Source organism: Diceros bicornis, chromosome 5 (assembly GCF_020826845.1).
Source record: "Diceros bicornis minor isolate mBicDic1 chromosome 5, mDicBic1.mat.cur, whole genome shotgun sequence".
Classification (NCBI taxonomy): domain Eukaryota; kingdom Metazoa; phylum Chordata; class Mammalia; order Perissodactyla; family Rhinocerotidae; genus Diceros; species Diceros bicornis.
In genome coordinates this window covers 83,831,852-83,857,306 of record NC_080744.1, presented here as the reverse complement: position 1 = coordinate 83,857,306, position 25,455 = coordinate 83,831,852, and the positions used below count along the sequence as shown (strand labels likewise).

General features: G+C 38.0%; 1 long non-coding RNA gene across 1 annotated transcript; it reads left to right on the top strand.

Annotated features, from left to right (window-relative positions):
• Positions 1–8,969: 8,969 nt before the first annotated feature.
• Positions 8,970–22,523, top strand: LOC131405443 (uncharacterized). The gene is made up of 3 exons (XR_009219973.1): positions 8,970–9,024; positions 10,798–10,891; positions 22,228–22,523. It is a non-coding gene; the product is annotated as an uncharacterized LOC131405443 (long non-coding RNA).
• The last annotated feature ends 2,932 nt before the right edge of the window (positions 22,524–25,455 follow it).

Here is a 25,455-nt window from a genome sequence, read left to right as displayed (position 1 = left end):
TGCCTCTCTTTTCTCCTGATTTCAAAATAAGGAGCTCGATGCCTTCGCTTCATCTTGCAGGGCTGATTAGCTGGCTAATGAACCATCTTTCCATGGTTTCAGTTTTATCATATTTCATTAAATGCACAAGACTTTTATACTGCTAGTTGCTCTCCAGAGAACACTAGTTTCTGAGTTTTTTCTTTAAAAACACAGAAGTATTTATGTCTCTTCTTCGTTTTCCAGAAATTGTGTAACTCTTTTAGTCCCCTAGTCACTGACAAATGTCTAGTCCATCAAAACCAGTATTGTACTTTGCCTCCAATTCCCACAGATCCTCAGCTGGAGCCAGTCTTAGTGTCAGGGGCCAGTGCAACACTGTGTTCCTGAAGCCACAGGTCTCCCTGCTCTCCAGCAACTGTTTCCTCCGCCTTGCCAAAGAGAGGGGGCTCGTTCCACCATCCGAATGGAAACCTTCACCTGAGGCCTTCTCATCTCTTCAGGGTTTCATAGTCCCATTTGTACAAGTCATTCCACATTTCATGGAATGTTTACTTGAAGCAAGGGGTGGGGGAGATAAAGCAATTTTCTTTCTTTTTTTTTTTTTTTTTGCGAGGAGATCAGCCCTGTGCTAACATCTGCCAATCCTCCTCTTTTTTTTGCTGAGGAAGACTGGCCCTGGGCTAACATCCGTGCCCATCTTCCTCCACTTTATATGGGACATCGCCACAGCATGGCTTGCCAAGCAGTGCGTCACTGCGCTCCCGGGATCAGAACCGGCGAACCCGGGCCACCGCAGCAGAGCACGTGCACTTAACCGTTTGCGCCACAGGGCCGGCCCCCAATTTTCTTTCTTTTTTATAATCCTTGATGCTAATTGAGTTCATTATTATGATTTCACTCACAAGAAATTGGAATGTTTTGAGAAGTTGTCAGAAAATCAGTATAAATGAAAATATCAAGACCAACCAAAAACTTGTCTCTCTGTGTGCATGCGTGTGTGATGATTTACTCATCAGCAGCTATTTATTGAGCATGTGTGATTTTGGCCAGACACGTTGGTAAGCCTCATATAAAGATGTGTAAAACATGGCCGTTGACCTCCGGGACTTTAGAATGAGTTTTTAGTTAGGAATCCCACCTACAACAGGCTACAACAGGCCGTTTTCCTGGTTGCAAGGCAATGAGTAATATATTACCCAAATTTAGGAAAATTTAATATCATCAGAGATAAAAAAGAATGTATGGCAATTTCTTAGAAAATGACTCACTGCCTTTCCAAGGCAGATAGCGATAGGCACAAAATTAGAAAAGGATGGAGAAAACAAACTCCACTCTTATTCTTAAAGGCAATGAAGTAGTGGAAAGGTCACCGAGTTAGGTACGGATTCTAATCCCTTCCTGCCACTGAGGAGCTGCGTGTATTCCTGTGAGTAACAGAACAGAAGTTCCTCTGTCTCTCCCTCTAAATATACAATATTATATAATTTGTATATGTAAACTATATATAGTTATAAATAATTATAAAATTATGTTATTTATATCATTGTGTATAATATACAACTATAAAAAATAATGCCTATTATTAGCAGACATTTTGGGAGCCAAAAAAGCCTATGAAGAAAACTACTAAATCACCTAGTCTTTGTCCTACATATTGATAAACAAGCAAACCAACCAAATGGGCCCGGAAACTAGTAGCTAACAGCTCGGCTGTAATGTTCCTACTGAATATGAACACTCTGTGGAATCTTCATATCGTCAATAATAACTAGGCAAGGTCATTCTGAGACCGTGGTGAAATTTGACAAAAGCAGGGCCACTGTGTAATCATGCCTGGATATACAGCAAAGACAAGGATACCACACAACCACAAAAATAACGCCACATCTTCCTCTGTTGGCTGTTATCAGTGCCTAGGACAGCAATGACAGCTTTAGCCCTGCTACATTTCTTCCATGTCCTAATAAAAAACATTAGACCACCCAATCCCCAAATATCCTTGTTTCAAGAGAGCACCCAAGATCAGTTCAATCTCTATTTCTTTAAGCCCTCCCCAAAACTACCCAGCAGAAGCCCAAACCCCGTAAGAAGCCCATCCCAACACCCTCTTACTGAGAACAACCTTGTGTATGCTTTCCCATACTGCTGCAAGTTGATAAATCTGACCAGGACTACAGCTGGTGTCCTTTGGCTGGGACATTCAAAAACAATACACTGTGTACATAACTTTTTTTTTCTTTTTTAACAAAATAAGGATTACACTTAAGTCTTATTTTTTAATTTAACAATTCTCATTTTATTAGTTTTTGAAAAGATGATTTTTAATGTCTGCTTAGTATTTTATCATATAGATGCTATTCCCTTTTAAAATATGTAAAATGTAAGAATTCAACAAAAATTTTATGCTTGACAATTTACAAAGTATGCCACAAAAATTTTTTTCCAGCTTTATTGAGATATTATTGACGTATAACGTGTAATTTTAAGGTGTGCAACATTATCATTTCGTACATGTATAATATGGTGAAATGATTACCACAATAAGGTTAGTTAACACCTCCCTCACATAATTACCCTTTTTTTGTGTGGTGATAATGTTTAAGATCTACTCTCTTAACTTTCAAGTATATAATATAGTATTGTTAACTACGGTCACCATGCTGTATATTAGATCCCCAGAACTGATTCATCCTACAGCTGGAAGTCTGTACCATTTGACCAACATCTCCCCATTTCCTCCACTCCCCAGCTCCTGGCAACCAGCATTCTGCTTTATTTCCACAAATTCGGCTTTTTTAGATTCCGCATATGAAAACACACAGTAACACAAAATTTTCTTACTATAACTTTTATCATAAAACAACTCTGTAAGTTAAGTTATATAATACTTTACTAATTTTAAAGATGAGAGAATTAAAATCCAGTAAACAATTACAACACAGCAGTAATTGACGAGGCTAGGTCTTCATTCCATGTAATTGAGTGTTGTTTATGCCATGCACTCTAACATCTCTCCTAACTTTAAAATTCTTCAGGGTCTGGGTTGCCTTTTTGTATAATATAGTATGTATTAAAATCTGGTTTTTATATTATTATTATGACTTTGCTGATGGATATATGTATGCTACATGAATCTGATATTGGATGTAAAATTCCTTTGCAATGGTTTATGACCTCAAGTGTGGCAAGATAATTTCTTGTATTGTGTGAACAGTGTAGAAGTTAAGAGAACAGACCTGGGCGCCAGACAGCTGGGTTAGAATCTTGCCTCTGCCACTTAATTGCTTGGCTGGCGTTGAGTATTTTATTTAATGAATTTGAGCCTCAGTTTCTCATATATAAAAGTAGAGATAGTGGTATTTTTCACAAGGTTGTTGCTATATTACTTAACTTTTAAAATTCATAACTGCTTTGTAAGCTAAAACTTTCCATTTTTGGCAACAAATTCCATAGTTAAAGACGTTGCAAATTGTCTCACGTTAACAGACCCGTCTAATGGTTCAAACATTGTAACTGGAACTATACATCCCACACGTGTTGCCCATGCCTTCCATGACCTTTAGGAAGTAAGGCTGCTCCTCAGGTTCATTTCTCCATCCACAGAAGGAATATAAACGCCCACTTACCACAGGGCAGGGGTTACATTGTTTCTGGGACCTCGGCTCCTACACAGGTCCTGAATGGAATTGTCTAAATAAGGTACTTCAAGATGAGTCCCAAGGTTCTTCCGCTACAGGTGTAGGACAAGGATGCACTCGTGAATTTGGGTAAATAGAGAAAGATAAATGACAGTGAATAATTTTATAAGCTCAAGCAGTGTTCTAGTGCTTGCTAGAGAAATACATTGGTACAAACATCAGGCTTACTCTCTCTCTCTCTTTTTTTTTTTTTTTTTGTGAGGAAGATCAGCCCTGAGCTAACATCCATGCTAATCCTCCTCTTTATTTTTTTGGTAAGGAAGACCAGCTCTGAGCTAAGATCTATTGCCAATCCTCCTCCTTTTTTTCCCCAAAGCCCCGGTAGATAGTTGTATGTCATTGTTGCACGTCCTTCTAGTTGCTGTATGTGGGACACGGCCTCAGCATGGCCGGAGAAGCAGTGCGTAGGTGTGCCCCCGGGATCCGAACCTGGGCCACCAGCAGCGGAGCGTGCGCACTTAACCACTAAGCCACGGGGCCGGCCCCCAGGCTTACTCTTGACTTCAGAATTTATTATTTTCTTAATCAATGAATTTTAAACACATAAGAACCGTTGCTAAGTGTCACGCAATGAATGCCCTACTTTCAATGTCACACTAAAAGAAATATATGAGGAATGTGAGCCTTAGAAAATAATAACAGAATAACACCTATGTGTTTACCTGAAAGCTAATCCTCATGGATGTACGCCCACTAAATACAGTTCAGAGAACTAAAGAAAATTTAGTGTTATTTGTACCACATATAATTGAATTCGTATAATTTTGAGTGAAGCAAAGGAGTCAGGATTTTTATCTTTGTTACTTCTTGTAAAACATCCTTTGTGAAATTTTGAAATAATCTATTAAAGAGAAAGAGTCAAGGAAAAACATGTAAAAATAGGTTCATTTAAATGGAGGGTGACAAATTGTACAATCGTCGTGGTAAAATTAATTCATTTTGTTACCAAAAACATTTTGCACCTGGCCGCAAAAGCCTACAATGCCTCAGCCTCAATCTTCATCACCAGGGCCAGGAGTCTCGGGTGTGCACTATGCAAGTGAAGGCCCAGTTCTGATGGGGGGGGGCACATAACACTGTAGGTGCTAATGTGGTGTTTTTATCATCACCATGCCCACACTCCAAATATACATATATATAAAATATAATATACATATACACTTTATATAATATACATATTTTTATACAATATACATAGATATGTGTTTTTTTTTAACCCATTCAGAGCTTTCCTTCATTTTACTCAAAGGAAATGATTCCAGCGAGTAAAATATTTCAGTGAATCCTTGTCTATTTGAAGAATATTTTTCTTTATCAGGTCTATAGATTCTAACAAGAAGCCACTTTATTAAGAGTAAATATTTTTAAAGCTATGAAGTACAAGAATTATTAAAAATGAAGGATTCTGATTAACTACATATTTGGCTTCACTGGGAAACATGTGACATGTGTGCCATGCTACAATGGAAGCAGATGTGAATGCAAGCCTAAGAACATCAAGGATTACCAGTGCTGCCAGAAACTGGGAGAGACATGGGACAGATTTTCCCACAAAGGCTCCAGAAGGAGCCCACCTTGCCCACAACTTGATCTTGAACTTCTGGCCTTCAAAACTGCAAGAGAATAAATTTCTGTTGTTTTAAGCCACCAAGTTTGTGATACTTTGTTACAGTAGGTAGCCCTAGGAAACTAATACACTAAATAATTTCAATTAAGATAATTTTTCTTTATTCTTTATGAAAAAAATCCATGAAGAGTGAAAATGTCAATGGCCCCTCAATTTCTTTTTCTCTCTCTCTAATAAATAAAATCCAATGGATTATATGTTACCATTTATAAAAATGCGTTTGATTATGTGTAATAGTTTCTTATATTAAATATATTTAAAGAGTAATTTGTTCATTTAGATAAGCCACATTTTCACTTTCTAAGTCTATATGGCTCTTAGGAATTTGCAAATTATCTGGAAATCAATTAAAGCATAGGTCTATAAATTTGGAAGGATAATTCATACAGCAACGGGATTTAAAATAAAATATCCAACACTACCAATCTAACACTCTATCTTAAAGACAGTTAAGCAATTCAGTTGAGGAGATGTCTACACTGTGTTGCTGTTAAGACTTGGGACTCCGAGGTGGGGGGATCTAGAACCCTTCTATCTAAATTGAAATCTGAGCTCCCCTAATTTTAGCCATGAGAACTTGGACAAGTCAATTAACTTCTCTATGCTTTAATTCCAATGTTCATAAATATGGAAATAATACCTGTCTCATTGGGCTATGATGAGGATTAAATGAGTAAGTACCTGCAAAGTACTTAAGAACAGTGTGGATTAAGCTCTGAACAAATGTTTACTATAATTAGGGTGACCATATAATTGATCTTCCACATCTGGAGAACTGTGAAAGTGAATGAGGCTCTGTCATAATTACCCTAGATAACAAAAGTGCAATATAAAAGTATGTGGAGGGGCCGGCCCGGTGGCACAAGCAGTTAAGTGCGCACGCTCCACTGCAGCGGCCCTGGGTTCGCCGGTTCGGAACCCAGGCACACACAGATGCACTGCTTGGCAAGCCATGCTATGGCGGTGTCCCATATAAAGTGAAGGAAGATGGGCGTGGACGTTAGCCCAGGGTCAGTCTTCCTCAGCAAAAAAGAGGAGGATTGGCAGATGTTAGCTCAGGGCCGATCTTCCTCACCAAAAAAATAAATAAAATAAAAGTATCTGGAGCAAACTGAAATATGTCATAACCAAAGTTTTAATAGTTCCATGGACTGAAAAGTTTCTTCTCAAAAGGCCTTATATAACATGGGGTAAGTTTTATTAATTTCCTTAGAAAGTCGTTATGGATTTCCAAGTCCACAATCTTTTCTTTGTAATTCTAAAATCCAGACAACTCTGAGCCTCAAAAGTTGTGAGAGCATTTGTTCGTTTATTTTTTTTTGGTTTTCGTAAAACTATGAAACTGTGAACCTAAGTGGCGCAACTTTTGATCTTTACATATTCCACTTACTAAAAATATTATTATACACCAAGGCCTGATATATTAGTGTATTTAATACAGGGGAGAGCCCTAAGCCTAGCAGAGTGCACCATACTACCCTTCTAAAGTCAGAAATAGTCTAAATTCAAAATACACCTTCCTCTAAAGGTTTCTGTTTAAAAAATGTGGACTGTAAAGTGTTTATTTAAATTCAACAAACTTCTGTTAAAATTCTATTCTATAAAATTGGCCAATTTGCTAGGCATTGTAATATTCAATTGCAAATAATTTAGACATAGTCTGTGTCAAAAAAATTTTCCTGGAGGATGTAGGCACATAAGCTTTTGCCTGTGATACAGAGCACGTCTCCTGACTGTTCAATGGAAATGCAAACACTAAGCTTTGGACACGAGAATTTATCAGGGAGGGCTGCAAGAAAGAGGAGGTATTTGACCTGTGTTTCAAAAGGTGATTAAGATTTTATTACACAACAAAGAAGGGAGGGTGCTTTTGATCTCAGGGGCCTAAAAACATTTGATGTATTCAAGGCATGCCAAGTAGTATGAAGCAAAAAATGATGACAGGAGGTAGTGAAATCTACTGGAAAGATTCATTTCTGATGCCTGAGAAGAAAAACAACATTATTTTAACTTTTTTAGAAGATAATTCTTTCCTCTGTTATTGAGCAAACAAAAAAAAAAGTTTTTGGTAGATATTTTGTGTGAAATATTTCTTTTCTAATAAAATCACACATTTTGAATGTCAGAATGTGGCATTTCTGATTTGACCCTTTGGAATTGCAGAGAGAGAGGCAACAAACATACAGAAACTTTAGACTCTTGGGCAATATCATTTCTTGGGAGATATGGGACACTGGATATATAGCTTTGTCCCACAGGATGGAAAGATTGTAAAATAACCAACGCATCTGCTACAGTGTTCAATGTAAGCTGAAGTCTTTGGGGACCAGGAGGTGGTTTTCTGTTTCTGGAAACATTAGGGTATTACTCCTGCCTAGTAAATACAGTGTGTAATATAGGAGGATGGTTTTTCTATTCTACCAGGGAAATATGTACATGGGGAGCCCGGGTAGCCTTACCATCATGCATACTGGTCCCCAGGTCTCATAAATTGTATCTGAGTGGATGAAGAAAAGTAAAGACAATTTATGCACTAGGTGAGCCTTGTTTGGTTTCAAGGATTTGGAACTGACTTAAGCCAGCATTAATAAAAGTGACAGTTGTGGGTATGACCACTGAATACTCAATATAGAAATCAAGGGGTCTCAGAGAATCTCAAAGACTCGTGCTGCAGGGCCTGAGAACGGATCGCCGCTGGGAATTAGCAAACCCAACAATCTGCTCCTCCGCTGGCTTGTCTCTCAGTTGTCTACATATACTTCTCTCTTCAGTCTAGGCAACCTGGCTGTCGCTGCTTCTTGCTTCTCAGCCCTCATAGTGGAAGATGACTAACCCACAATTTCCCAATTGTATGTTTCTTACCACCCGCCACACTCGGGACTACCTAGTTTTCTCTGCATTCCATTCCAAAAATCCAGACAGCTCATCTGATTAGTCCAGCCAGGTTAACCCTGCTGGAAATCCCTGAACTAGTCAGCTTTGGCCCGGGGCATGCAGAGCAGGGCTGTATCCCACAAATATGGCTGCTAGTTCACACAGATGTAGGAGAGGCTGAGAGAGTGTTTGCGGTGGGTGGAGACCTGGACAGACACGTTGAAAAGTATTTACTAAAATTATGCTCCTAAATTCTGTGGTTCTTTGGATGATATTGGTGGAATGATAATAAAAGTATAGTTTATCTTTTGCCGAATTCTCACTGTGTGTATAAGTCAACTTAGCCTGCAGTGTTGGTGGTGATCACAGGTTTTGGTGGCAGACAGACCTTGGATGTCAGTCTGGCTCTTTTATTTTGGGCTGTGTATTTTTGACCAAGTTCCTTAATCTGTTCTAGTCTCTCAGTTTCCTCAGTTGTAAGATGAAGAAAATCGTGCCACCCATACAAGGTTGGAACATGCATAAAATACGAAAGTGCAAATAAAATAATCAAAATAAAATACTCAGCATAGTATCTGGCAAAAACTAGATGCTCAATAAATAGTGATTATTTAAAGTATTATTTATTTGGCATATGCACCATTATTACAATGTTATTGCACCAAACACATTGTCATCATTGGCCTCACATTGATATTCCCATGGTCAACCTGTAGGGTTCATGTATTCTAATAAGATATTCTGATGGTGTGAAGCTAATTCCTTTCCTCATCTACCTCTCCTGTATAGCCTCTCCAGAAAAAAAGGAAAACCTACAGTGAAATGGCAGAGTCACCTCAGCAGGTAAACACAGGGTGTTGTCCACGGTGTCTGGTTCAATACTGTAAGAAAAGTCAAAAGCAGATTGTCAAAATTCAGCTAGAAACCAGAATCACCAATTCACTATATTGACTTGCTGACATTATCACAAAGGGAGTGTGTGATGACCCTTCGCCAGATGAGCTCAACGGAGAGCATGAAAGAGGTAACATCGAGTAAGCATTTTTTAAAGGGAAAATGTCTTTTACAGTCAATGAGCTTTGAGCTGTCACAAAAAAAAAAAGGAAGAAGAAAAAGAAGAGTAAAAGATGAGAAAGTACAGGCATAACCAGTGGTTTTTGTTTGCTTTGTGCTACGGGACGCGGGGCCAGGACAAATCATCAGGTCTCAGAGTGAATTTTCCAGTTACCGTATATGATGCATTCGGTCAGCTATGGTGATGGATTGTTGGTAGTAGTGGTCCTGAGTGTGATTAATAAGGCTGCTCTGTCTCTGACAGAGTGGGAATGGCACCACTAAAATTGAATGGAGGCGATCCTACTAAAATCTGTTAGAGATACTCCTTAGGGAAAAAAAATGGTACAAAGGAAGTACCAGGAATAGAAGCCATCAGTTCAACAGCTGCAGCCGTACAGATCAAAGCAAGACGGCAAGTCCCATTAAACAGAAGGGACTTTTGCTTCTCAGTTGGTCTTCTTAACGATGAATAAGCCTGGGTTCCTCCTCTCCTTCCGCAGAGGAATACGTTTATTAAGCACTATCGTGTATTCACAAGTGTGTATATTTGTGTGACCTGTTACCCATATGGATAAAAGAAAAAAATCAAAATAAAAATACATTGGCTATTGAGTACATTTTTGTTTCAAAATTTGTCAGCTATCAGGTTAGGAAAAGAGAGAGAGTCCGAGAGAGAGGGTCAATCTTTGGTCTATTAACAGATGTGCTTAACATCTAGATACTAGAGCCAGAGTTTTATATGACAAAAAACGAAAATATATTCTCTTAGGACAGTATATCTCTCATCACCATTAAAATACAATAAAACTGTACGATGGAAAAGAGGAAACATTTGAAAGTTTGGATGAGGCTATGTCATATATTAAGAGTTAGTATCCGAGAATTATGTTTCTGGTTAAGCCCATATCGGGAGACTTAAAAAGGGTAAAATATACCTTTGTCCATCTCCCAGAGCTTCAGAAATTGGAATGTGTACTTCTAAAATCAAAGACAACTGTTCTTGTTGATAGTCTATGTGGAAGGACCGACAGCACGGAGCTTTCTGCTTTATTAGTGGGCCTAGTAGTAGAGGCTTGTAAGGTGCTATCACTGATCAATTGCCTTATATGATCAATGTGGACTCTTCAATACTATATTGAGAAATGTCAATACCATCTCCAAAAAATTGCCCCTCAAGGATGGTGAAACCTTGTAGAACAAAACCTTTAGTGACATTATCATTCACAATAAAGACCTACAAGATGCTAATTAAGCTTCCTTTGTTCTAGATAAAATTCCCTGCCTACAATAAATAAAACCCTATTGGTCCAGACCTTTAATTCTAAGCAGACATTGTGGAATCTTTTCCTTTTATAAATGATTGTTATTTTACAACATTTACTTAATCTCTATTTTTCTAGTTGTAGTTAGGATAATTTAGTAATGGAAATAATCTATACCTTTATGACACTTTACAATTTGCAAAGTACTCTGTATACGTGATTTCAATTGAGCATCACAACCTTTTGAAATATGTTGGGCTCTTTCCATATTTTTTTCCTTTTTCTTTTTTCCCCACAGGTTATTGAAGTCTGGGAGAAGGAATGGAGAAAAGTTGAGGATTCTCATGCCCGGCAGAGGAAGAGATGATCTGAGATTCGGAAGTTTCTCACAGGTAGGTTAAATGATGGGGCAAGTAAGGTGTTAATTCTATGTGTTTTCATCTTCTAACTAATTATTCCAGCATCTTATAGATGGAATTCATATTTTGCTTAAATGATGGAGATGTGGTGCTCACTCGTTGTACCTAGGGTAACATCCATTTTCTTACAGATCTGGGACACGCTTAATAAAATTCTTATACACATTTTTCATTTGTTTGTACATTTCTTTGTAAACACAATTAAAAACCTTATTCTTGTCAGATACAACACTTCCTAACTATAAGATCAGACCAAACCCACAAGAGAGCAATATGCAGGTGGCTTTTATTAAGTACTGGTTTCTGAAGGTATAAGCAAATTCTGCCAAAAAACTGTCCCTGAAGCAAACTCAGGTATGCACTCAATTCTTATAAACACATTTATGTTTATAAATATTTATATTTAGTGTTTTAAGTGATAGAAATAAAAATATTTACTTTAAAATTTTAAATAATGATTTAAATGATTACATGATTCTAAGAAACCAGTAACTACTTACCACACAGCAATTATCAATCAGTGTCTCTATTTATAAATTAGATTTCTTGACTTCCATGTGATCGCTGGACATAGATGCCTTCTCACGCTACAGTTATCATGAAAGAGACTCACCCCTGCTAACTCTTGGAGAAGTGTATCTCAGGGATTTCATATACATAGAAGCAGAAGATAGAAGGTGGCCTGCAGAGCATGCCACACAACCTCACCCTGACCCCATTCCATGCACTCAAAATGGGGGGCCCAGACATGGCAAGGCAGGGGCACTGTGTGAGAATGTGGGTGGAGGGGACTTAGTCTGAGTGTTCAAGGCAGTCAGTATGTTCATTTCTGCATGGTGTAGGCTGGTCACAGTTTGGGCTCTCTATTTCTCTAGCATCTCGCTTGGGTAAAGTATTAACCCTCAAAGAAGGAGCAGGACTTCAGGGTTGCTTTGGCCCACACGGAGATGAGGCAGGTAGTGGGACAGAGGATCTTATAGAAACTCAGGCTCCCACTGCCACAGCGATTTACCACCTCCAAGCAACCTGCACCTTAGAGGAGCCACTGTCAGCGTGGGAAATAGGTGACTGCCAGGGCCCTGACCAAGGCTCATGCCACCACTTCTAACTGGGACTCTCCAAAAGCAAGCCATGGAAGAGGAGCCTAGTCTTAGAGGGTTTCTTCTCCTCTTTCCTCAGGCTGCCAAAGGCTGCTGTCACAGTCCTCTCTGCCTCTGGTCCTTTGGGCAGTGAGAGTCCTCGTGATATAGCTTAGGGGCTCATTATCCATCAGCTTTAGCAAGATTGTTTTCTTTGGAGCTCTACCACCGATTGACTGAGTAATCTTGGGCAAGTCACCCAGACACTTTGAACCTCAGTTTCCTCATCTGGAAATAAGACAGAGATTACAATAATGCATATGTTATTTTGTCAGAGGAAATAAGCATAGTGTTTTAATATGAGTAAACTCTCAATAAATAGAATCCGTTAACTTCTTAGGTTATCCTTAGCATGAATCTATAAAATGTTTATATACAGTCATGCATTGCTTAAAGGCAGTTACGTTCTGATAAATGCATCATTAGACATTTTAGACATTGTGCAAACATCATAGAGTGTACTGAAGGGGAACAAAATTTGCAGCTCCAAACTGTGTCTCTTTAACATGAGGATTATTTTAGGCTGACTATTTTTAAGAAACAAAAGACTAAGAAAGTTTTTCTTGTTACCTTCCCCTTAGCTGCCTAAAAGGATTCAGATAATATAAACTGTCTCAGGAAGCAAGCTATCACATTAGCATAACATGAACGAGGTGGTAGACAGGGAGGAACCTAGAAAAACGTATTTGTAGGGCTCCCTCTGTGTTCTTCTGTTTCCGAGTAGCCAACCAAACACTGGTTTTCCAAAAATTTGCTCCTGTTCACCTACCTGTGAATTGTCTTCCTTCCCTTTGAAGTCCCTGGCTCTCCCCAACCCCAACATCTTCTTTTGGCTTTAGGTGAGGATGGTATTTAAGGTGAGGGCTTCAGCCATTTGAGCGAGTTACTCAGTTTTCCTGGGTTTCTCCCATGTATACATGTTACTCAACTTTTGTTTTTTTTTCCTGTTAATCTATCTCATGTCAATTTAATTCTTAGACCAACCAGAAGAAGCTAGAAGGGTAGAGGAAAATTTTTTCCTCCCCTACAGTACTTACGCAAACCTAAACTATAGCCTACTACACACTTAGGCTATATGGTACTAATCTTATGGGACCACTGTTGTACGTGCGGTCCATCATTGATCAAAACATCATTACGTGTCACATGACTGAATATTACTCCAAAGGTTAGTCTAGCATTTTTCCCCCCACTGGATGCTTGGTGTTTATTGAATGGAGTTAAAACTTAATAAACATGTATAAATAAATGTTGAGAAAACAAAGAAAATCATCCTTAGCTGAACCAAAGGAATACATAACAAAATATCCCATGCAAATACATTTTTATTGATTTTTAGTCCCTTAAACATACACAGCTTTTTTAACCACAACAGTTAAAGGGTTTTCAGGAAGAGCTACAATGAAGTCACAGTAACTCATTTCAAATTGCATATACGGTTACGTGGGACACCACAGAATTGATTCTTTTCTATAAGAGTTTGGTTTTCCTCTTTGCAAACTCAAGCCTGGTTAAGTTTTGATTTAAAAAGGTAATAATATTCTTCTCGAAGTCTCACTGGAAAGGAATGTTTATAACTCAAAATGTATTGCCTTATTTCTAGGCCTGTGGACTGTATTGTGAAGTTCCCCCAAGTGCCCACTTTGTTCAAAGAAAAGAGATCACTTTTAATCTTCTCTGAGAAGATCAGGTCACCTCTCACTTTGAACCAACGCTGTTTATTGTTTATTCTTGATATTACCCAGTATCAGGAATTTTCAGCAAAAGGAAAAAAAATAACTGTAATTAACCCTGACTGGAAAAAAAAAAATCTGTCAAAAGGGACATGAATCATTCCTGAAGGATTAGTTAGGGTGAGACTTGGGCCAAAAGAAATTGAATTAAAAAGGGAGGAGGGGCTCCTTAAAGGTCCATACTTAGGTTAAGACAAAGACATATAGGAAAAGGGGGAAAATATGTTGTATTCATGAGCAGCAGGTAGTCAATGGAGCAAGAAGAAAGTATTACTATTAAGCTTGCTCAGGTATGATGACAGATGTTCAAAAGCTTTTATGAAATAATCTACTGAACTGATGAACACCAAAAGACATTTTGGAAAGTCTGTTATTATGCAAGCTTCCCTTAAGAAGGCTGGTGATAAACTGCCACAATTTCACATGAAACGATTGCTTAACTGATGTACCAGACACACTAGGAGATAAACACTTGTCTGTAGGACCAAAGTGTAAATATTGACAGCCAACAGACCTTAGAATTTTTATCATCATGTGTCTTAGACCACAGATTTCAAACACAAGCGCTTTAAAAATAAATAAATAAATATAATTAAAGCTTATAAAAAAATGGAAGACAAAGTCCCTCTGCTGGGCATGGGACCAGGTGGGTGACATCCCTCAGGACCAGTTTTAACAGGGAGAGTGAAGGCATAGTTAGCTTAGTGCATTGGACACAAACCCAGTGATGTGTGCAGAAATGAGCTGAACTGGGCTGACAGTTGAGTTGGACACCAAGTTTTATATCCCAGCAGAATTCAAAAAGATCCTTGGAGCAGAAAGCAGAGAAGGAAATATCAGAAACAAAGATTTGAGGTTGAAGTTAGAGAAGAAGGAAATAGATGAGGTAAGGTGGATCAAGATTGAAGTGGGAAGGAGGATGTGGTTCTGAGCACCTACCTAGGGCAGCCTCTGTTGTTTCCGGTACATTTAAAAAACAACAAAAAAAACCCACTAAAAACATTGATCCAAATCAAATGGGGCATACTTTCTGTATAATGAAATCATTTAATTCAAACTGCTCTTCAAATGTAGATTAAGGCATTCAATGAAGAGTACTTTCCTTATGGCTCTTAATGAATTATAGTGGATTACATTTTGCTTTTTATTGCTTCTGGGTATCTCAACAGAATTCGGCATTAACGAAGGTGCCAGGATTGAACTTAAGATAAGATCGTATTAAGGTGTCAATAGATTCCCTGACACACAAAATAGTGGACAATTGGACAATTTTTTTTTCAAACAACAGTGCTAAAAATAACAGGACTATGTTATAGGGGAGGAAGAAATATTCCTCTACCCTCTAGGTTCTTCTGGTTGGCCTAACAATTAAATTGACATGAGAAAGAATAACAGGAGAAAATCAAAGTTTAATAACGTGTATACATGGGAGAAACCCAGGAAAACTGAGTAATTCACCAAAATGGCAAATAAGCCACCACTTTAAATACCATCTTCAGCTAAAGACAAAGGAGGATGTTGGGTAGTGGTTTTGGAATTCAAAAGGGAGGAAGGCAATTCACATGGAGACGGAAAAGTAAATGTTTAGTAAAGAAATGTTTGCCATGGCATGTAGAGACAATGGGACATGGAGGGGATTTTGATCAAATGGGCCTTCCTACATTTATCCCTGTCTACCACACCTAGTTAATATTATACTATAGTTACCTATGGTATTAGCTCCTTCCCAGAATAGGCCTTCTGTCTTAAATGCCTTTGGGAAGTTAGGGGGGAGGTCAATGTTTCTTCCTGAGTCTTTTGTTCTTAAAAATAATCACGTCAAAGAGACATATTTTGGGTTAGTAAATTCTGCTGCCCTACAATGTCCAACCAGCTTTTGACATAGTGAATTTTCTGAGATAAAATCAAAGCAAAAATTGTGCCTCTCATCCTCTTTTTTCAGGAGGATGCATGTGCCATTGTTGTTTTACAATGAAATCAAATGCCAACTCTTGAACAGCACAAAAGGCACTGTGTACTTATTAGGAATGCTTTGATGTTGGGGGAAATCTGCTTTTGATGCTATTTGAGTATATATGAATTTCAAGGATAGGAATAACTAATATTTGTCGAGATTTTACTCTATCTCACAGCCTAGCTCATGCTAACAATTTGACATTAATAGAGTCATTCAAACATCGTAGCAACTCTGTGAGTTGGTTCTTATCTTCATTTTACAGATGTGATATGTGAAATAATTTTCCAAGTGTATGCAACCAGTAAGTACAATACCATGGTGCTTTCCTGTATCAGATATCAGGAACTGCTTTTTTATTTTATTGGTAGACTTTATTTTTTAGAGCAATTTGAGGTTCACAGAAAAATTGAGCAGAAAGTACAGAGAGTTCCTACACATTCCCTCTCCCTCAACACATAGTTTCCCCTGTTATCAATATCACACACTGTGTGGTACATTTGTCACAACTGATGAAGCAACGTTGACATATTATTATTAACTCATGTCCAAAGCTTAATTAGAGACCACTCTTTGTTTTGTATATGGTTTTGTGAGTTTTCACAAATGTATAATGACATACATTTTTCCATTACAGTATAATACAGAATAGTTTCACTGCCCTAAAAATGCCCTTTACTCCACCCAATCATCTCTCTCTACCTAGCCCCTAACCTCCAGCAACCACTGATCTTTGTACTGTTTCCATAGTTTTGCCTTTTCCAGAATGTCACAGAGTTGAAATCATACAGACTATCTTTCACTTAGATATCTTTCATGGTCACTTAAATATGCATTTAAGGTTCTCCATGTCTCTTTGTTGCTTGATAGCTTATTTCTTTTTTAGTGCTGACTAATATTCCATTGTACGGATGTATCATAGTTTATTTATCCATTCATCTACTGAAGGATGCCATGGTTGCTTCCAAGTTTTGGCAATTTATGAATGATAAAATAACTGCTTTTTACCTATTTAGTCTGTGATCTGCATTATCAAGAGTTTGCCATATCATCTCGTATAAAATCATTATAATATTCTATTAAATTTATTAAATATATAATTTCAAAATTTATGGTATGACTTTCAGCATTCAAGATTTTTTAGCCTAAGATATGAGGAATTGAAATCACATGGGCAGAAAATTAGATGGCCAAATAAAAGTATTCAACTAACTCTTATGTTTTCAAAAAAGTATATAAGTTAAAGGTAAATGGAGAATTATCTTTTGTAATGGAGAAAACCTATGTTAAAAGTGTTTAATATAGTAGCAAAATATTATAAACAAAAAAGATTTATTTTTTTTTAGTCATGAAAATTCATATTGGGCATAAGAACCAGGGGAATTAGGCATCTCTTTTCCAAGGAATACTTAGATATTAATGGATATTTACCTTGACAAACTTGGGAAAAGATAAGGAAGTTTGAGGTAGAAGGAAAAGATGTTATATATATGTAAAATAGTTCACGTTCATAATGTCAGAATAATTCTGCAAGTCATATTTCTTTGTGTATGGCATCCTTAATGTATTGGAGACTTAGACACCTCACAAAAAGCACTTTTTTCAGGGAAGGAGGCAAGGATGTCATCATATTAATTGAAGACAAGCTGGTGCATAGTATGAATATATGATTAGTTCTTGGAAAAAATACCTTTCAGATGATGCTGGTTTTTACGGGGATCAAAAACAAAACCAACCAACCAAACAGCAATAAACAAAACAAAAGCAATCACATAGACACAACAGGGGAGACTGTGAATCCAATGATTTCTCTATAATCGTAGTAGGTTTCTCACAAAATATCTGGAAATGGTTTCCTTTGCATAATCTAATTTCTGTAATAGAAATAACAAGTTCCCAGTGTTTTGACACATAAGAAAAGAGCACATAGATACATACACTCAAAATATACTCAGAAGGATAAAAATATTAAACCAAGTCCTGAATATACTCAAAGTATTTCCTTCACATGCAAGTCAAACCAAAGTGATTATTTGGAGATATCAGCCAAATCAAGTTCACATAGAATTCAATTAAAATTGTGAAGTAAAATGATCTTTTTTGCACCCACTCCCCATTTACCGGAAAAACAATGTTCTTTGCTTTGCTCATCACAGTATTCCTTGTACCTAGATAAGAGCTTGGCATGGAATAGGCTCTCACTCGATAATTAATTGACTGTTTCTCTGCTAGTACAATTCTAGGGTGAATTATAAGCCAAATCTTGGAATCATGGAAACAGAGGAGAGAAGCAGTATCTACTAAACCTAGTCAGTACTCAGCAGCCTGTCCTCATTGGTACCTTCAAATCAGGAGTAGTATGTAGAGTCAGAAAGGATTGGTTTGCAAAGTCATCAGTAAATATTCAATCTGTCCAAACTATCTCAAATGCAAATAAATGATGTGCAGTCTGTCTAAGCGGGTAAAAAAACTAATCCAAAACTATAGACTAATGGATATTGTCCTTGTTTCTCACTGCTTTCCAAATGCAAAGCTTGGCTAAAGCTCATGTGTACATATGATAATCATATGCCCACACAGAAATGACATCCAATTTCTAGTATAAGCACTCACACAGTGCTTATCATCTGTGCGTCTATCACAGTGCGTCTGTCATTAGCGTAGATAGTGTCAGGGGAGGGAGGAAACACAATGTAGCCACACTGGAGTGTGGATGAGGATCTTTGACCCAGTGTCCTATGGCTGTGTTATCAAGCTCTCTCCACTTCTCTCTCTCTCTTACACTCACTGTCTCTGGGGATCAAGACCAATTCACAGAGTGGTACTGGCTTTGGAAAAAAAATCAATGACCTATTCTCTTGCTCAGAGCATGAAGTGTTGTGATGGCAGTCAGCACAGCAGGAGAGGAAGAGAAAAATGAAATAAAAGGATGCAATATCAAGGGATAGGGGATATAATTATGCTTGCAGAAAAGTATGTTCAATAAGCAGATTGCTGGGAGTGGCGGAGACTAGCTTTTCATAAATATGAAATTGGAATTGGGTTGAAAAAATTAGGACACTAGAGCTCTTTCTCTGAGTAAGGAAGGCATGATAATAGACCTTATTTCCATTTGCATTGCTACCTGCCATTTGTCAATCACCTAATTACACTCAGTAGAAGGGGCTACAGCTAAAGTTCTCCATTGTGCTGAAAGCCTGGGTGAGGGGACTCTTGCTTTGTTTTATTTTTGTGTTTTGAAGTCAAACTGTTTTTATGGAACTGAGAAAGAAAGGAGAAGGAAGGAAGGAAGGAAAGAAGGAAGGAAGGAAGGGAGGGAGGGAGGGAGGCAGGGAGGGAGGGAAGAGGAAGGGAGAGAGTGAAGGAAAAAAGGAAGGGAAGAAGAAAGAAATGAAGGAAAAAAGAAAAGAGAGATGGAAAGGAAGGGGAAAGGAAGAAGGAAAGACAGGAGGACGAGAGGGAAGGAAAGAAGGACAAAGAGACAGAAGAAAGACAGGGAGAGACCAGAACAGGCTGCTCATATCTGGGAGGAATCGCGCGTCTGGCTGAGGCCAAGCTTTGGGTACTCGGCCACTCCCCTTTAGTCATTACAGAAGGAGACCTGCCAAGATGAGAAATTACCACAGGAGGGGCTGGATATTAGGATTAATTGTCTTGAACCAGAGCAGTGGAGCAGGTATGCAGGGCATATCGCAGTGGAGATAATGACGCCAATGAGCAGTCCTTACTGCTCTTTTTTTTTTTTTTTGCCTAAAGAAAAGCAGAAATTTAAGTAATGGTACCAACATTTTCACCACAATGTAACAAATTTCAGAAATGTTAAGTAAGACAGGATAATGGCTTTTAGGTTTGTTAATGACTTGCATTAAAGGAAGCTGCATCCTGGAGCAGTTTGAAATGCCTGTAATTCCATTGTAGGCCACCTTCCCTTTCTCTTTCCCCCTTGCCCCTATGAAATTGGTTTTACTTTTTGATATTTACATTGACCACTGACCTATTCCTTTACAAATTTAGTTTCCTTTAAGTTATTTAAACCAACAGTTTCAGGAAATTACTTATGGACCACGTGGTACTTTACAGTCATTGATATTAAGGCTGAGAGATGAGCCTGGGTGTGTTTGTCTGAAAATGTTACTCGGTTCAAAGTCATTAGTTTATAAATAATAGAATGATCCCCTGTAACTGAATTGAAAAACAAAGGGTTTCAGGTGATGTTGTATTTTGTTGAGGTTTCTATTTTTATGAAGGATTATTACACAATTCTATGTAGCTATGGTACATTCTATGTGTGGCTTCTCCTCAAAATCCCTTTGCTCTTTCTCCTGATTTTCCTCATCTGAATTCAAGAGTAACGATTGAGATGATCAAGCCATTGTGCCATTTTCCATCACATTATTTATGGATAACCTGGATACCTCAAACTCAGATGAGCTGTAGATTTTCTTCTTTGTATGAATTATCAGCAATGTTTTCCAGTTCAGTGCATACTGATAATTCCTTCCTGGAAGTCTAATGGAAATTAAATATTTGATGATAAAACTCTTTGTATACTTGTATTAGCTTCCTGTTGCTGCTGTAAGAAATTACCACATAGTGACTTAAAACAAAACAAGTTTATGGGCTGGCCTGTGGCCTAGTGGTTAAGTTTGGTGCACTCCATTTCAGTGGCCCTGGTTTGGTTCCCAGGCACAGACATACACCACTCATCGGTGGCCATGCTGTGGTGGCGACCCACGTACAAAATAGAAAAAGATTGCCACAGATATTAGCTCAGGGTGAATCTTCCTCAGCAAGAAAAAAAAAAACAAGTTTATTATTTCATGGTTCTGAAGATCAGAAGTCTAAAATGGGTTGGTAAGGCTGTGTTCTTCTGAAGGTTCTAGGGGAAAATCCATTCCTTGCCTTTTATAGCTTCTAGAGGCTTCCCTCATCATTGGCTCATGGCCCCATCCCACTCAAACCTCTGCTTTCATCATCACATCTCCTTCTTTCTGACTCTGATCCTGACCCTCCTGCTTCCATCCATAAGGAACCTTCTGATTACATTGGGCCCACCAAGATAATCCAGGATAATCTCATCATCTAAAAGAGATTTAATTTAATCATATTTGCAAAATCCCTTTGTCATGAAACACATTTAATGGTTAGCACATGGACATCTTTGGGGGGCCACTATTCTGCCTAGCACAGCACTCAACATTCAAATAAATAAATGAGTTAATTTTTCTTAGTTTAACACAATCTGTTAAAAGAGAGAGAGTCTCTGCTTTCGTTTCAAGTGCACATAAAAACATACTTTAGTTTAGTTTGTTTGAGTTTGTTAAAAATAGGAATGTGACTTTCTGAAGACATAACTTTCAGCACATCAGAAGCCATTCATTCAATGATTCTGATGTTCCCTGAGGAGGTCAGGATTGAGGCTAGGCCTAGTTTGCTCCCCAAGTGTCTTTGTAGATTTCCAGGACTTTGATTTTTTAAGTGTCTTTTAGGGCTTATTAACATTTAAATATATGTAAGGGAAAGTACACTTTGTCTTATTCTAGGGACTCTCTTAGGAATTGACTTCCTATTGCTGTATTTCTAGTGTTTAGTGCAGTATCTGTCATATAGTAGATTTGCAACCAGTGTTTTCATTAACACATTAGTAACTAAATCATTAGTGTCTTGGCTCATTTCCCTTATGGTCACACAGAATTCAATTTTAATGACTGGGTAAAGAGAAAGAGGGCAAGGCTTTAGAATCATTGGTGTCCTTTGATGGATCCCTAGTGTGGTAGAGCCCTGGGGATGAAGGACCCCAGGCTTTATCAAAAGACAACCTTGGGGAGTGGCAACTCTTAAAGGCAGATGGGTGTTGCCACTTGGTGTGTCCATTCACAAGGGAAACTCGGCTGGTACCTGGGATTGGAACTCAAGAAGAAGGAGCTACCAAAATCAGGTGGCAACCAAATAAGATTGGGCTCTAGCTTCAGTGTGGAGCTGTATGCTGAAGAGGAAAGCAAGGCTAGGATCAGCAGAGTTGATGGAAACATTACTGGAAGAGGAAGGGAAGATGATATCTCAGTGAGCAGCAGGTGGCAAGAGGGATCTTACATCCTCCCTGAAGGGACTGGAGGTCAAGGCAGGATTGAGTTTGCAGGTTGAATCACTACATAAAACTCAGATCAGCTGAGGAAGGCAGAAGCTGATACGACCGTTTGGGGAAGTATTTGCAAATTGCAATTATGACCCTCAAAGAAAGTATGCCTTCACCTCATTGGAAAAGGTAATTTGGAAACAGTGATGCAGCCTGCTGGGTATTCATGTCATCATCAACAAACAGACTGTCAAAGTGTAAGGGTTGGACTGAGTTGCACATTCAATTCTCCCAAAGCCTTTGTTTCCTTAGGCAGCAGGGAGGGAGTGTGTTGGAAAAAGTGATTTGTCCGTGTCCTCAAAGTCTGTGTCTTGGATCTTAACTAAAGTCACCGTTTCTTTAAATAGGCAACGTGGGCTTGGGCTGTGCCCAACAGAGAGCAGAGGCCCTGTCTAATTTAGAAGAGTGCAGGCGTCCTTGTGAAAGCCAGGAGAAGCTCCAATCGGATTCAACGTCGGAGCCTGACCCTGTCAATCAGAGTGGCCTGTGGTCGCAATTTTCTGGGAAATGTAGAAAATCATCATCTACAGTAAATCTGCTGCCTGAAATGCCTTCACATCATCTATATTTTATTTACAGTCTTGCTGCATGTCTTCTATTGCTTTGTGTCTTTACATTTTGATTAACAATATCTGGTTGAAGAGTAGCCAAACTGACTATGACTGAAAATCTCTGTATAAGACCATGATGTCTTTTAAGTTTTAATTTTTATTTATTCTGAATAAAAAGCTTGTGGTAAATCAACATCTCATACTTATCAAAAGATCTCACATGTGCAAGACACTATGACATGATGGCAGGCGTGGAGACATGGTCCTGGCCTCAACGGTCTTTCGGTATTGCTCAAGAGACAGTCATGTACCTAAAAACACTGCCTGGATTTGACAAGAAGAGCAATTCTGAAGACTGAGGGAGGAGAGGAAATTTTCTAGATATAGGTCATGAATAGGCAGAGGTGTGGAGGAGAGAGAAGATATGACCCTTTTTGATATGGACAAGTAGCCTGATGTAGTTATAGCCAGGAAAGCCAGTTAGCAGGAAACATCATATGAGACTGGGAAAATAGGTTAGGACCAGATTGTGAAGGACCTAGATTGGCTTGGTGATAGAGGAGAGAGGGCTAAGTGACAAATGGACCTGGGGGTGACTGGAGAATAAGGAGGTAATGATATCCTGTGGCTTCTACCTCATTGCACTTGGTGGAACACTATCTTTTGAAAGTGAAAACATTGTTATTATTTTAAGTTATGTAACGTATGTGGCATTAAAACAGATTCTTAGGATCAGATAGCTCCTTAGATATCAAATAATCTAATTCACTTTACTATTACTCAGACCACTATCTCCATAGTGTCTTAACCAAATAGTTATCCAGCTTCCGTCTGAACAGAGGTAGCTCGTCGTACACCTTAGTTCAGCAGTAGGATTATGACCAGTTTCTCCCTTATGCTGAGCCAAATATGCCTGTATAGAGTTTTCCCACCCTAGTCTCAGTCTTGCTTTCTGAGATCACATGAATAGTTCTAAATTTTCTTATACATTATAGATCTACAATGATTTTACAAAACTGCCAATCCCTTCAATGTATTCTCTCCTCCATGCCACTTCTCACGGGACATAATCTTGATTTCTTACATTCTTCTGATGCATTTGTTCATCCATCAAAGCCCTTTTTCTCAAAGAGTGGGCCCTAGAAATGAAAAAAAAGATATAAGTGTGACCTAATGAAAGAGAGTAGAATGTAACCAATTCTCCCTGCCCCTCAGAGATCTATATTTCTGTAAGAACTCAACAGCTATAAATTTTTGAGCTGACACCCCAGGACAGGCCTAGAATCAGTCATTTACAAGTATGAACCACTTTGTTTTACAAATGAGGAAACTTGAGTGCCAGAGAGGCCTTATAACTGGCCTAAGCTCATCGACATAACAAGTGATGGAGTAAAAATTTAAATGTAAGCCAGGCTCACTTCAAGGTCTACCTGTTTTTGTTGTGTCATGATGTCTTATATTTGCTTGCCAAACTACATTAGCAGGTCTCTGTGAAATGAATGGGGGCACATCTAAGAGTAAACTATTCAACTACAAGTACAAAGAAATAATCAAAGCTTCTCAATCTAGTTCATCTACTAACTACAGTCTGAATTTGCAAATAGTCCTAGGCTGTAAGTAGTCATGGCAAATGAAAATTACACTAATGGTTTTCAGGACGTGGTAAAGTCAAGAAAAGCATTGGGCTTAAACACATTGAGTTGGGAGGTTGTGAGAGAAAACAGAGCAATAGGAGCTATGCTCTTGCCAATTAAGAAACTAAAGCGTTTTTATTTTCATTTCCAGAAATATCTAGAAAACATGGGCAATTGTTGTCGTAAGCAATTTTCCTTGTGCTGCAATGGTCCCAAGTCGTGGCTGGTGTCCTTTGACAAGGCCAGTGTGATTCACAATAGACCTTGGGATCCTTCAACATCCTGCCAGCCATGTTGCATTTTGTTCTTATAAATTTTACCTCAGAACTATTGTTAGCATGTAAGGAGAAGATGATACTTTCATTATCCAATAGTGATATAAGGTAAACTTATTTCTCAATACCCTAAGAAAAATTTAAAAATAGGAAATCATTTTAGTATTTGCATGAGAGAACAAAGGCATCCCCAGTGTTTTAAGCAAATTATGTGAATATTTTATGGAACATGTTTGTTTAAGGCAGTTTGGAGAACATTTTTTGATCTGTGACCTATCAAAATCTTTAGGGTAATGAGTTGTGTTATGATGCATTCTACTCAACCAGTAAGCATTTTTCTTATTTACTTGGCATATAAAGACAAATGCAAGCTAGTAAAAATTTTGGAGTATTTGTTCAACTTTTATTTACAAGTCAGAAACCACCATTTTCCATATTCTCAAAATTGTATATATTTGTTGTTGCCTGTATTTTGGTGAATATCTGTGGGGAAAATCATTATTTCCACTGACTCATTTTGACCTAAGAACTCTGACATAATTGATTACAGCAGGAGAACATTGAGTTATTAGATAACATGTCCCTGTATTGTATCTGGGATTCCAATATTCCTGACAACTACTGCCAATGATACAAAACTCAATTTCAAATAAATTTTAGAAAATTCAAGAAATTAGCATGTGATTTATGTAGTCATTCCAACTTCCACTTTGAAAAATAATGCCTAAGAAATCTAGTGAGTCTTTGAGCTAAGCCATTAGACAGAAACTTGAGAGTTAGAACTTTTGGTAAGTTGAGTATAACGCTTCTACTTAATTTTGAGCCTGTGTATGAAAAAAAGAAAACACAACTCTAAGTCTAATAAGGCATTTTTAAAAAATTTTATGCTTTAAATATATTTAGTTTTAATAAACACAAGCATATTTTAATCAATAAATGGATGTTTAATGTGATAGTGTTTCTTTGCTGCTTTTAATTGATACGTCAATAATCAATGGCATATTTGTGTCATGAAAATACAGTTAGCCAAATGAGGGACAGAAGCGCTGACTCCATTGTGAGCAAGGTGGCTTTGCAAATTTTGAGACCGTTTGGAATTTTTTTGTCTCCTTATG